Consider the following 13,596-nt stretch of genomic DNA (forward strand, 5'->3'; position numbering starts at 1 on the left):
TTTTCATGTTTTTAAATGTATGTAAATTGTAGTCTTTTGTCTGTTATATGTCAGACCCCAGTAAGACTTGCTGTTGCCATTGGAGTCAGGTTAATGGGGATCCTAATAAATCCCCATCTTCCTCTGTCCATACCTATCTATCTCCCCCCTCCCTCCCTCCCTCCCTACCCCTCCTCCCCCTCTCTTCTTTCTCCTCCAGTTGTGCTATCTGCATCGACCTGCTTTTACTCATCACATATGCGTCTGCTACTGTTTATTATCTATCAATTCTAGTCACTTTACCCCTACCTATGTACAGTTGAAGTCAGAAGTTTACATACACTTAGGTTGGAGTCATTAAAACTAGTTTTTCAACCACTCCACAAATTTCTTGTTAACAAACTATAGTTTTACAAGTCGGTTAGGACATCTACTTTGTGCATGACACAAGTCATTTTTCCAACAATTGTTTACAGTCAGATTATTTCACTTATAATTCACTGTACCACAATTCCAGTGGGTCAGAAGTTTACATACACTAAGTTGACTGTGCCTTTAAACAGCTTGGAAAATTCCAGAAAATGATGTCATGGCTTTAGAAGCTTCTGATAGGCTAATTGACACAATTTGAGTCAATTGGAGGTGTACCTGTGGATGTATTTCAAGGCCTACCTTCAAAGTCAGTGCCTCTATGCTTGACATCATGGGAAAATCAAAAGAAATCAGCCAAGACCTCAGAAAGAAATTGTAGACCTCCACAAGTCTAGTTCATCCTTGGGAGCAATTTCCAAACGCACGTTCATCTGTACAAACAATAGTACGCAAGTATAAACATGCAGCCGTCATACCGCTCAGGAAGGAGACGTGTTCTGTCTCCTAGAGATGAACGTACTTTAGTGCGAAAAGCGCAAATCAATCCCAGAACAACTGCAAAGGACCTTGTGAAGATGCTGGAGGAAACAGGTACAAAAGTATCTATAACCACAGTAAAACGAGTCCTATATCGACATAACCTGAAAGGCCGCTCAGCAAGGAAGAAGCCACTGCTCCAAAACCTCCATAATAAAGCCAGACTATGGTTTGCAACTGCACATGGGGACAAAGATCGTACTTTTTGGAGAAATGTCCTCTGGTATGATGAAACAAAAGTAGAACTGTTTGGTCATAATGACCATCTTTATGTTTGGAGGAAAAGGGGAGAGGCTTGCAAGCTGAAGAACTCCATCTCAACCGTGAAGCACGGGGGTGGCAGCATCATGTTGTAGGGGTGCTTTGCTGCAGGAGGGACTGGTGCACTTCACAAAATAGATGGCATCATGAGGATGGAAAATTATGTGGATATATTGAAGCAACATCTCAAGACATCAGTCAAGAAGTTAAAGCTTGGTCGTAAATGGGTCTTCCAAAGGGACAATGACCCTAAACATACACTGACCTCATCCGATAGAAAATATGTGGGCAGAACTGAAAAAGTGTGTGCGAGCAAGGAAGCCTACAAACCTGACTCAGTTACACCAGCTCTGCCAGGAGGAATGGGCCAAAATTCACCCAACTTATTGTGGAAAGCTTGTGGAAGGCTACCTGAAATATTTGACCCAAGTTAAACAATTTAAAGGCAGTGCTACCAAATACTAGTCGAGTGTATGTAAACTTCTAACCCACTGGGAATGTGATGAAAGAAATAAACGCTGAAATAAATCATTCTCTCTGCTATTATTCTGACATTTCACGTTCTTAAAATAAAGCAATCCTAACTGACCTAAGACAGAGAATTTTTACCCGGATTAAATGTCAGGAAAAACAAAGTTTAAATGTAGTTGGCTAAGATGTATGTAAACTTCCGACTTCAACTGTACATACTGCATCTACCTCAATTACCTCATACCTCTGCACATCCACTCAGTACTGGTACCCCATGTATGTAGTCAAGTTATCGTTATTCATTGTGCATTTATTCTTTGTTTTTATTAATCTCCCCTCAAAGTCACAGATCTCTTCTAGCCATGGTAATCAAAATAATAGGCAACTGGGCGTTTTTACACATGACCCTAAGCATGATGGGATGTTAATTGCTTACTTAACTCAGGAACCACACCTGTGTGGAAGAACTTGCTTTTAATATACTTTGTATCCCCCATTTACTCAAGTGTTTCCTTTATTTTGGCAGTTACAGTGCATTCAGAAAGTGTTCAGACCCCTTGACTTATTACACTGTTACATTACAGCCTTACTCTAAAATGGATCAACTTGTTTTTTGCCCCCCATCAATCTACACACAATACCCCATAATGACAAAGCAAAAACAGGTTTAGACATTTTTGCAAATGTATATATAGAGAGAATAGGGCTTCAGTTTTTATTATTATATTGTTTAACATTTTTGTCTCTGTATTGTTGGGAAGGGCCCGTAAGTAAGCATTTCATTGTTAGTCTACACCTGTTGTTTACGAAGCGTGTGACAAATACAATTTGATTTGGTTTGGTTATCAGGCTCTCCCATTGCAGCACCAAAGCACCTGTGGAATCCAGTGCTTATAAAACAAGGTGCTCCAGATGGGAATGGGGTTTGATTAGAGCCTTTGTGTTTTATCTCCAACTGAATATGTCCTCGGCACCAGTGTAAACTGACGATATTATAGGCCGTGTGGCTGTTTATCGTCCTCGCTTCTCCCCACTGGTAACTTAGTTCTTTCCTCCCTGATAACACGCACACATACGCATACGTAGGCACTCACGCACGGACACGCACACGTGCGTGAACACATGCGTGTGCAGCTGCAAACACGCATACACACACGCACTTCTTTCATACTGTGGTAATTGTAGTGGGGAAGGAAGCCTCAACAAAGCAGCCATCTGGATATAAAAGTGTTTATGTGCGTGTACGTGTGTGTAGTTTCCGTATAGCTGCTTTGATATGAAGGAGAAGTGAGAGGGTCATTATAAAAGCCTTCAAAGACCCTCTGATAATGCTGCTTATTAAAGGAACTTGAATAGAGAGCTTTCTGCTTGATGTTGAAGGGTCAATACAGTCAACAGATTTTTCACAGTAACACCCTGGGGTCAAAAGAGGAAAATTTTTTCAAATGGCACCCTATTCCCTTTATAGTACACAACTTTTGATCAGGGGCCGGATTCACAAGGCTTTCTTAAGAATAAATGTCTTCTTAACTGCCATGTTTTCCTTAACTATAGGCTTAAGAAGAAAGTTAAGCAAATTGCTATTCCTCAAAAAGGTTCTTGGAAATCATCTCTTTCTTATGTTTCTCCTTAAAGTTAAGAAAAATTAGAATCTTCAAAATAAAGTTCTTAGAAATGTTCTTAAATTCCAAGATGGTTAAACCCTCAGGGTTTAGAGAAAAAGCTCATGAAAGAAAAAGCTCATGAAAACAATTGAACATGTTTAATTCACTCACAAACTTCATTGGAAAGTTTCAGTATTTATTTTAAACCCAAGAACATGTTTTAGAACAGCAATCTCAGTTGGAAATTTGCTAACATGATTGCCATTGCTAGCTAGATAGTTAGCTAAATTGGTTGCCTAGCAACAAACACATCTTAATCTTAAGAAGAAACGTAAGAAGATATTTCTGGAGTTCGTAAGAAAATCATTCAATCTTAAGACATTGTTGAGGAATTACACTTATGAAATATCTTATGAACTGGGCCCAGGGCTCTGCAATTTGTCCTTAGAGTATGGCTCTATCATGTCTGTACGTCTGTACTATCATGTCTGTACGTAAGAGATTAACTGGGTTTGATGTCAGTGTTTGGCCCTTGTGAATTTGGAGGAGCTCCGTGTGCCTTTTATTTCCCCCTCACTGAACCAGCCGATATCAGAAAGAGTGCACTTAGCTAAGACTGTTTACTCGACTGCATCAATTACTGTAGGACCTTGTGTCCTTTCTCCTCTCTCCTCCTGTTTTGCCTGACTCGCTCTCACGTCAGTCAGTGAAGAGATGTCCCTCCTGTCCCCACTGTGTTGTTTTGTAGCTGCCTCTCACTAAAGCGAGACAACATCACAGTTGTTTGATAAAATCTTTGACATGACATCGACGTCTTGCTCCCAGACAAATTAAACAACTTCTTTGCTTGCTTTGATGACAATACAGTGCCACTGACACGGCGCGCTACCAAAGCCTGTGGGCTCTCCTTCTCCGTGGCCAACGTGAGTAAAACATTTAAACTTGTTAACCCTCGCAAGGCTGCCGGCCCAGACGGCATCCCGAGCTGCATCCTCAGAGCATGCGCAGACCAGCTGGCTGGTGTGTTTATGGACATATTCAATCAATCCCTATCCCAGTCTGTTGTCCCCACATGCTTTAAGATGGCCACCATTGTTCCTGTTCCCAAGAAAGTTAACGTAACTGAACTAAATAACTATTGCCCCGTTGCACTCACTTCTGTCATCATGAAGTTCTTTGAGAGACTAGTTAAGGAGCATATCATCTCCACCCTACCTGATACCCAAGACCCACTCCAATTTGCTTACCGCCCCAATACATCCACTGACGATGCAATCGCCATCACACTGCCCTATCCCATCTGGACAAGAGGAATACGTATGTGAGAATGCTGTTCATTGACTACAGCGCAGCATTTAATACCATAGTACCCTCCAAACTCGTCATTAAGCTCGAGACCCTGGGTCTCAACCCCGCCCTGTGCAACTGGGTCCTGGACTTTCTGATGGGATGCCCCCAGGTGGTGAAGGTAGGAAACATCTCCACGGCGCTGATCCTCAACACGGGGACCCCACAAGGGTGCGTTCTCAGCCCTCTCCTGTACTCCCTGTTCACCCATGACTGCGTGGCCATGCATGCTTCCAACTGAATCAAGTTTGCAGACGACACTACAATGGTAGGCTTGATTACCAACAACAATGAGACGGTCTACAGGGAGGAGGTGAGGGCCCTCGGAATGTGGTGTCAGGAAAATAACCTCTCACTCAACGTCAACAAAACAAAGGAGATGATCGTCGACTTCAGGAAACAGCAGAGGGAGCAGCCCCCTATCCACATCGACGGGACAGTAGTGGAGAAAGTGGAACGTTTTAAGTTCCTCAGCGTACACATCATTGACAAACTGAAATGGTCCACCCACACAGACAGCGTGGTGAAGAAGGCGCAACAGCGCCTCTTCAACATCAGGAGGCTGAAGAAATTTGGCTTGTCACCTAAAACACACAAACTTTTACAGATGCACAATCGAGAGCATCCTGTCGGGCTGTATCACAGCCTGTTACGGCAACTGCACCGCCCTCAACCGCAAGCCTCTCCTGCCCTCTGTGACATCTACAGCACCCGATGTCACAGGAAGGACAAAAAGATCATCAATGACAACAACCACCCGAGCCACTGCCTGTTCACCCCGCTATCATCCAGAAGGCGAGGTCAGTACAGGTCCATCAAAGCTGGGACTGAGAGACTGAAAACAGCTTCTCTCATGGACATCAGACTGTTAAACAGCCATCACTAACATAGAGAGGCTGCTGCCGACATACAGACTCAAATCTCTGGCTACTTTAATAAATGGACTTAAAGATATCACTAGTCACCTTAACCTCTCTGGGCTAGGCGGGAAGAATTCGTCCCACCTACGTAACAGCCAGTTGAATCCTGTGGTGCGATTTTCAAAACCTTTGAAATGCTATTACTTCAATTTCTCAAACATATGACTATTTTACAGCTATTTAAAGACAAGACTCTCGTTAATCTAACCACACTGTCCGATTTCAAAAAGGCTTTACAACGAAAGCAAAACATTAGATTATGTCAGCAGAGTACCAAGCCAGAAATAATCAGACACCCATTTTTCAAGCTAGCATATAATGTCACAAAAACCCAGAAGACAGCTAAATGCAGCACTAACCTTTGAGGATCTTCATCAGATGACAACCCTAGGACATTATGTTATACAATACATGCATGTTTTGTTCAATCAAGTTCATATTTATATCAAAAACCAGCTTTTTACATTAGCATGTGACGTTCAGAACTAGCATACCCCCCGCAAACTTCCGGCGAATTCACTAACAATTTACTAAATTACTCACGATAAACGTTCACAAAAAGCATAACAATTATTTTAAGAATTATAGATACAGAACTCCTCTATGCACTCGATATGTCCGATTTTAAAATAGCTTTTTGGTGAAAGCACATTTTGCAATATTGTAAGTACATAGCCCAGGCATCACGGGCTAGCTATTTAGACACCCGGCAAGTTTAGCACTCACCAATATCAGGTTTACTATTGTAAAACTTTGATTACCTTTTGTTGTCTTCGTCAGAATGCACTCCCAGGACTGCTACTTCTATAACAAATGTTGGTTTGGTCCAAAATAATCCATCGTTATATCCGAATAGCGGCGTTTTGTTCGTGCGTCCCAGACACTATCTGAAATGGTAAATCAGGGTCGCGCGCATGGCGCAATTCGTGACAAAAAAAATCTAAATATTCCATTACCGTACTTCGAAGCATGTCAACCGCTGTTTAAAATCCATTTTTATGCCATTTTTCTCGTAAAAAAGCGATAATATTCCGACCGGGAATGTCCATTTAGCTAAACAGAGGAAAGTAAACAAAGCTTTCGGTCGACGCGGGCACGAGCCTGAGTCTCACAGTACTGTAACCAGCCACTACCCAAACGCGCTACTTTTTTTCAGCCAGAGCCTGCAAAGCCACGATTCAGCTTTTTACCGCCTTCTGAGACCCTATGGCAGCCGTAGGAAGTGTCACGGGACAGCTAAGATCCTCACTCTTCAATAAACAGAGACAAGAAGAACGACACCTTGTCAGACAGGCCACTTCCTGCATGAAACCTTCTCAGTTTTTTGCCTGCCAAATGAGTTCTGTTATACTCACAGACACCATTCAAACAGTTTTAGAAACTTTAGGGTGTTTTCTATCCATATGTAATACGTATATGTATATTCTAGTTACTGGGTAGGAGTGGTAACCAGATTAAATTGGGTACGTTTTTTATCCGGCGGTGTAAATACTGCCCCCTAGCCCAAACAGGTTAAATAACGGCACTTTAATAATGTTTACATATCCTACATTACTCATCTCATATGTATATACTGCTCTATACCATCTACTGCATCTCGCCAATTCCACACGGCCATCGCTCATTCATATATACATTGTCACGAACCGGCTTGAAGCCCGTAACAAAAAGGGAGACAGACAACGTGGCGATAAAGAATAACAAAATATATTTATTAACTGGAGTAAAGTAAATACAATTAACAATGGTGTGTGTTTAGTCAGTAGTGTAAGTGAGTGGTCACATTTATACATGTGATAATGAGGGGTGTTGAAAGGTGCCAACGCAAACAAACCAAATAGCCACAAAAATGCCACAACCAAAATCTGTCTGTCTGCATGGAGAGAGTCTCCTCAATGAATGGGGAAGAGGTGCATTCATCCTGGGACACACCCGGGCCCAGGTGTGTCCCATTTCACTGACGACCCTCCCGGCTCCGCCCACCGACATCCTATTAAGGAAAACAAGAGCAAAGAGAAAGAATTCGGCAGACAGAGTGGGAGGGTCGTCACAACACATTCTTATTCATCCCTTATGTATGTGTGTATAATGTAGTTGTTGTGAATTTGTTAGATTACTTGTTAGATATTACTGCGATGTCGGAACTAGAAGCACAAGCATTTTGCTAAACTCGCATTAACATCTGCTAACAATGTGTATGTGACCAATAAAATTTGATTTGATGATGAATTGAGACAACTAAGGGTGTTGTGATCTTCAATAACCTCACAACTGGTTATGAAAACACAAGAAAATGCTGACTGTAGTGAAAGAACAGCCCTGCCCACTTCCCAGCCATACACACACAATATCATCCTCTTCTCTCCCAGCCTGCTGCTTGGCCTAGCATCTTATTAGTGTTGTTCTCTGGCCCACTGAGTAGTAAACCCCCCTCTCACTAATGTGATATGGTAATGTCTAAATCAGGCGTTAAAACCGGTTCAGGGAACAGAACTGAAAACTGGAAAATAACAACATTTTTCAAGGAACAGAATCAGAACCGGGAACTAAAATGATTTTAGGTTTCGGGCATTCTTTTTCAGTCCCACAAAAAACACAACAAAGTGCCTATGCAAAGCTCTCCCTCTGTCAATCAGGATCCTCTTGTCTGCCTGCCAGCTGAAAATCTTTGCCAGTGAGTGTGCTGTAGGCTACCTGCCCCTCCCCGCCGAAGAATAGCAGTAGCCTCCTGATGTTACAAGCAGGATTCAGAAGATAAGGATACAGATTTTTTTTGTTGAGAACAATGGATTCATTTCATTGCTAGTTAGGGATACTATAGTTATCACATTTCCCATAGGATTTATTAACTACAAAAAGGTAAGATGTTTTTAATTCTGGTTCACACACAAACATGTTTGCTAACTAGCTAGTTCAAAGACATTTAAAGTTTCTCCATAGAAGCCGCTCCTCCGTAGGTATAATTCTGTGGGGCTAATTTCAGATAATGCATGTCATCACAACATGCCCAGCATTTCAAGCCAAGCCTCCTCCACCCTCTCTCATTCTCTCCCCACCCAATACATTTAATTTGCATCTTGCGCTCTACATTTGTCTTTCCATTACGCATGTAAACAACTCACTGAGACATCGCTTGCCCGCTTCATAGCAAGTTGCTCTATCCGCACTGCATGATTGGTGAAGTAATTTAATGTAAAAAAAGGGGGTTTAAAAAGGAACAGATAGGAACCGGTATAAACCGGTACTTTTTGGGGGTTCGAACCGGTTAAGAACTTTATTTTGCTGGTTGGAACAGTGGAACGGAAAAAAATAATGGTTCTGTTCAGAACCAAACGATTGGGAAATAATTTTGGTTTCAACACCTGTTCTGAACCGACCTTGGCCTATTAGTAACACTATAAACCCTTTGGACGTCAGGACAGACCCAGAGCCACACTATCATTCTATGAACCTCTGTGTGTATCAGGCTGTACCATGTACAGTTGAAGTCGGAAGTTTACATACACCTTAGCCAAATACATTTAAACTCAGTTTTTCACAATTCCTGACATTTAATCCTAGTAAAAAATCCCTTTCTTAGGTCAGTTAGAATCACCACTTTATTTTAAGAATGTGAAATGTCAGAATAATTGTAGAGAGAATGATTTATTTCAGCTTTTATTTCTTTCATCACATTCCCAGTGGGTCAGAAGTTTACATACACTCAATTACTATTTGGTAGCATTGCCTTTAAATTGTTTAACTTGGGTCAAACATTTCAAAGTAGCCTTCCACAAGCTTCCCACAATAACTTGGGTGAATTTTGGCCCATTCCTCCTGGCAGAGCTGGTGTAACTGAGTCAGGTTTGTAGGCTTCCTTGGTCGCACACGCTTTTTCAGTTCTGCCCACACATTTTCTATAGGATGAGGTCAGGGCTTTGTGATGGCCACTCCAATACCTTGACTTTGTTGTCCTTAGGCCATTTTGCCATAACTTTGGAAGTATGCTTGGGGTCATTGTCCGTTTGGAAGACCCATTTGCGATCAAGCTTTAACTTCTTGACTGATGTCTTGAGATGTTGCTTCAATATATCCACATAATTTTCCAACCTCATGGTGCCATCTATTTTGTGATGTGCACCAGTCCCTCCTGTAGCAAAGCACCACAACTACATGATGCTGCCGCCCCCGTGCCTCACGGTTGGGATGGTGTTCTTCGGCTTGCAAGCCTCTCCCTTTTTCCTCCGAACATAACGATGGTCATTATGGCCAAACAGTTCTATTATTGTTTCATCATACCAGAGGACATTTCTCCAGAAAGTACGATCTTTGTCCCCATGTGCAGTTGCACACCGCAGTCTGGCTTTTTTATGGCAGTTTTGGAGCAGTGGCTTCTTCCTTGCTGAGTGGCCTTTCAGGTTATGTCGATATAGGACTCGTTTTACTGTGGATACAGATAGTTTTGTACCTGTTTCCTCCAGCATCTTCACAAGGTCCTTTGCTGTTGTTCTGGGATTGATTTGCACTTTTCGCACCAAAGTACGTTCATCTCTAGGAGACAGAACACGTCTCCTTCCTGAGCGGCATGACGGCTGCGTGGTCCCATGGTGTTTATACGTGCGTACTATTGTTTGTACAGATGAACGTGGTACCTTCAGGCGTTTGGAAATTGCTCCCAAGGATGAACCAGACTTGTGGAGGTCTATAATTCTTGGCTGATTTCTTTTGATTTTTCCATGATGTCAAGCAAAGAGGCACTGAGTTTGAAGGTAGGCCTTGAAATACATCCACAGGTACACCTCCAATTGACTCAAATGATGTCAATTAGCCTACCAGAAGCTTCTAGAGCCATGACATCATTTTCAAAGCTGTGTAAAGACACAGTCAACTTAATATATGTAAACTTCTAACCCACTGGAATTGTGATACACTGAATTATAAGTAAAATAATCTGTCTGTAAACAATTGTTGGAAAAATGACTTATGTCATGCACAAAGTAGATGTCCTAACCGACTTGCCAAAACTATGGTTTGTTGACAAGAAATTTGTGGAGTGGTTGAAAAACGAGTTTTAATGATTCCAACCTAAGTGTTTGTAAACTTCTGACTTCAACTGTATACCCTGTACACCCCTGTCTGTCTGTCTGTCTGTCTGTCTGTCTGTCTGTCTGTCTGTCTGTCTGTCTGTCTGTCTGTCTGTCTGTCTGTCTGTCTGTCTGTCTGTCTGTCTGTCTGTCTGTCTGTCTGTTCAGTGGAGCAGAGTTAACGGTTGTGTTCACTGTCACTCTGCTGCTACTGAGTGGGCGGGGTAACTGTTGTGTTCACTGTCACTCTGCTGCTACTGAGTAGGCGGGGTAACTGTTGTGTTCACTGTCACTCTGCTGCTACTGAGTAGGGGGGTAATGAAGGTGGCTGGAGGCTGTAACGCCTGATGGGGGGAAAACTGTACAGGCTGTTATTTTGTCAAGTAATAATGACCAAGGCCCAGGTTGTCTGCTCTGTGTTGAACGTCTTCATCCTCCTCCTCCTCCAGCTCCTCCCCGCTCCGCCTCCTCTTCCTCCCCCTCCTCCTACTCCTACTCAGCAGCAGAGCACACAGTCTTTCTCTAAATGACCCTCATGAGCACCCCACCAGTGTGTCAGCCATCAGTGTTGTGCACTCCTCCACTAGTCTCTGGGTCTGTAATGTTGCCATTTAGAGCGCTTTGTGATTGTGTGTTATGTAATTGGTTGATGGCTGTACATGGTGCTGTGTTAAGAGGGCCTTGGCCCCAGTGATTCAGGTTAACAATGGGACTCAAACAAGGGCATTATTAACAGAGCTGGGAATGAAAGGCTACGTGGAGCTGGAGCTAGGTTATGTTCAGTAGGTACAAAACAGAAGAAACGTTTTTGAAGTTGAGTTTAAAAGGGAGATACTGGTACTACCTGAACTCGTTTTCCATTGCAACACGTTTTGCCCTAATGAACACATTCCAGGTGAGGTGTCAGTACTAAACTCTGCAGGGTAGTCTAGACACACTGAGGAAGAGTGTGGAAACAGTCAGAGAGCGATGAGCAGAGGAGGGCGAGTGCTAATAGAAGTTGACAGACCAATTAGTGGGCTGCTTGTAACACGTACATATGCATGATGCTGGGGATAATTGTCTTTTGCAGCTGCATCAAAGAGAAGAGAAGCGAGAAGAGTGCTTAGCTGGCAGGGGCACTCTGCTCTCACTGCCTCCCTCTCTGTGTTGTCGGATGAGTTGAAGTAGAATAGCAACTGTTAGCTCAGCATAAAGAAACAAGCAATATTTAATACTGACATTATGTTATATTATCTAATATTCTGTATTGATGTAGCTCATACAAGACTGTGCAGATCATTTTAGAAGAGGATGTCATTTAACTATTAAAGTGTATAATGGTCTAAACATAATCTAAAGTAATATGAGGAACAGGCTAGACTTTGTAGACATTTTCTAACTGAAATTTCTATGTAAAATCTTACTTTAGCTACTCTGACTGGTGTGAATCCATTGGCTGAAAGTGTTTCTAGAGTAATCTAAATGATGTTTATTTTCTGCTCTGAGAGGCTTTCCGACCACACTCCGGAGTTTGTCTAAGGACTCCAGCCTTCCCAGCAAGCTCTAGTGTGGCCCGCCGTGTTTACTTTTGGACGGCAGCCTCTTGCCCAAGGTGCCAAGGGATGTCTGGGGAGCAGGGGGAAAATGTACTTTAGTCCCAGCCTCAGCTCTAGCCCTAACCCCTAGTCCTTTGTCCTTAGCCCTAACCCCTATCCCTAACCCCTAGCCCTAACCTCTAGTCCTTAGCCCTAACCCCTAGCCCTAACCCCTAGCCCTAACCCCTAGCCCCATTGGAGTTACATTTCTAAATTATTCTGCGTTTAGTAGTGGGGCTCTGATACCAAACCTACTCCAACTCTTAACACCAGCCCCCAGCCTTATACCCCAACCCCAGTCCCTAGACCCAGGTCTACTGTACTCCGGAACTACTGAACCAATCAGGACTCTCACAGGTACACATCAAACTCTCAGCACTACACGGTTCTCAGCAAAAAAGAGAGCGAGGAAAAAACAGGCCAAATCTAATCACTCACACACCCAGCTCCAACAACCTCTTGCCCGCCACGCTTAGATCAGGTGAATATTGCATGGGGCGGTAAGTCTTGATTAATGCCGGGACATGTTAGGAATTTAGCCAGGGCGTAGCGGGAGCAGTGCAGGGCCCATACACACACACACACACACACACACACACACACACACACACACACACACACACACACACACCATCCCACCACTCCTCTCCTCAAGCAGGATGTTGAAAACCCAGCAGTAGCACTCAGGGACAGTTAAGGCAGGGAACATTGAATTAGCAAGGTTGAAGAGACTTGGCCTTTATGTAATGTCTGATGCAGTAATGGTCTGAGTGACTAGACCAGCCTGAAGAGGCAACAGCCTGCTGTAGAGGGAGACCTGCTCTTAGATCTTACATTTGACTGACGTTGCTTTTATGTTTTGATTGATCTATAGTGGTGGTAGGCAGGCATAATGCTTTTTAGTGGCATGATGGAAGTGATTATATGCAGTCATTTTGGTTTCAGCTATTTTTGTAGCACTGTGATAATAAATGTATACGTACATTGGATGGTATAGTTATTCAATATAAGTATAAATGTGAATAGAATAGAGCTGGGCAATATGGACAAAAATCCATATCACAAATATTGACAAAATTATAACGATAAATAGAACGATACGTTTATAACATTCATGTGCACCTCAGTTACGCTTTTATATTACCCTAAAAACGACTACTGCTACTTTGAATGTTGTAGCTACTGTATCAATTGGCCCGTTAACCATCAGCCATAGTAGCAGACTTATTTCATTTAAAATATTGCATTTCTGTAGTATAGGCAACTTATCGTGATTATTGATATCAATAAAATGTTCTGGTTAAGAGGTTGGTCTGGTTATCACCATCATGTTGTATTTATCGTCCCAGCTCCTGAACAGATCCTCAGTTATTGCCACAGCATTGTTTCAGGTGCAAAATAAGAACGTCAACAGAGAAGCTGCTAAACTAGAGCAAATAAAATCTTTCAAGATATTCTTAGAAAA

The 13,596-nt window shown here is 42.6% G+C and overlaps 1 protein-coding gene across 6 annotated transcripts in view; it reads left to right on the top strand.

The window, feature by feature from the left end:
- Positions 1 to 13,596, top strand: part of LOC106580457 (autism susceptibility gene 2 protein) — a 429,740-nt gene that overhangs the window by 104,061 nt on the left and 312,083 nt on the right. The window lies entirely within an intron of this gene.

This window comes from Salmo salar, chromosome 20, assembly GCF_965601325.2.
Source record: "Salmo salar chromosome 20, fSalSal1, whole genome shotgun sequence".
NCBI lineage: Eukaryota > Metazoa > Chordata > Actinopteri > Salmoniformes > Salmonidae > Salmo > Salmo salar.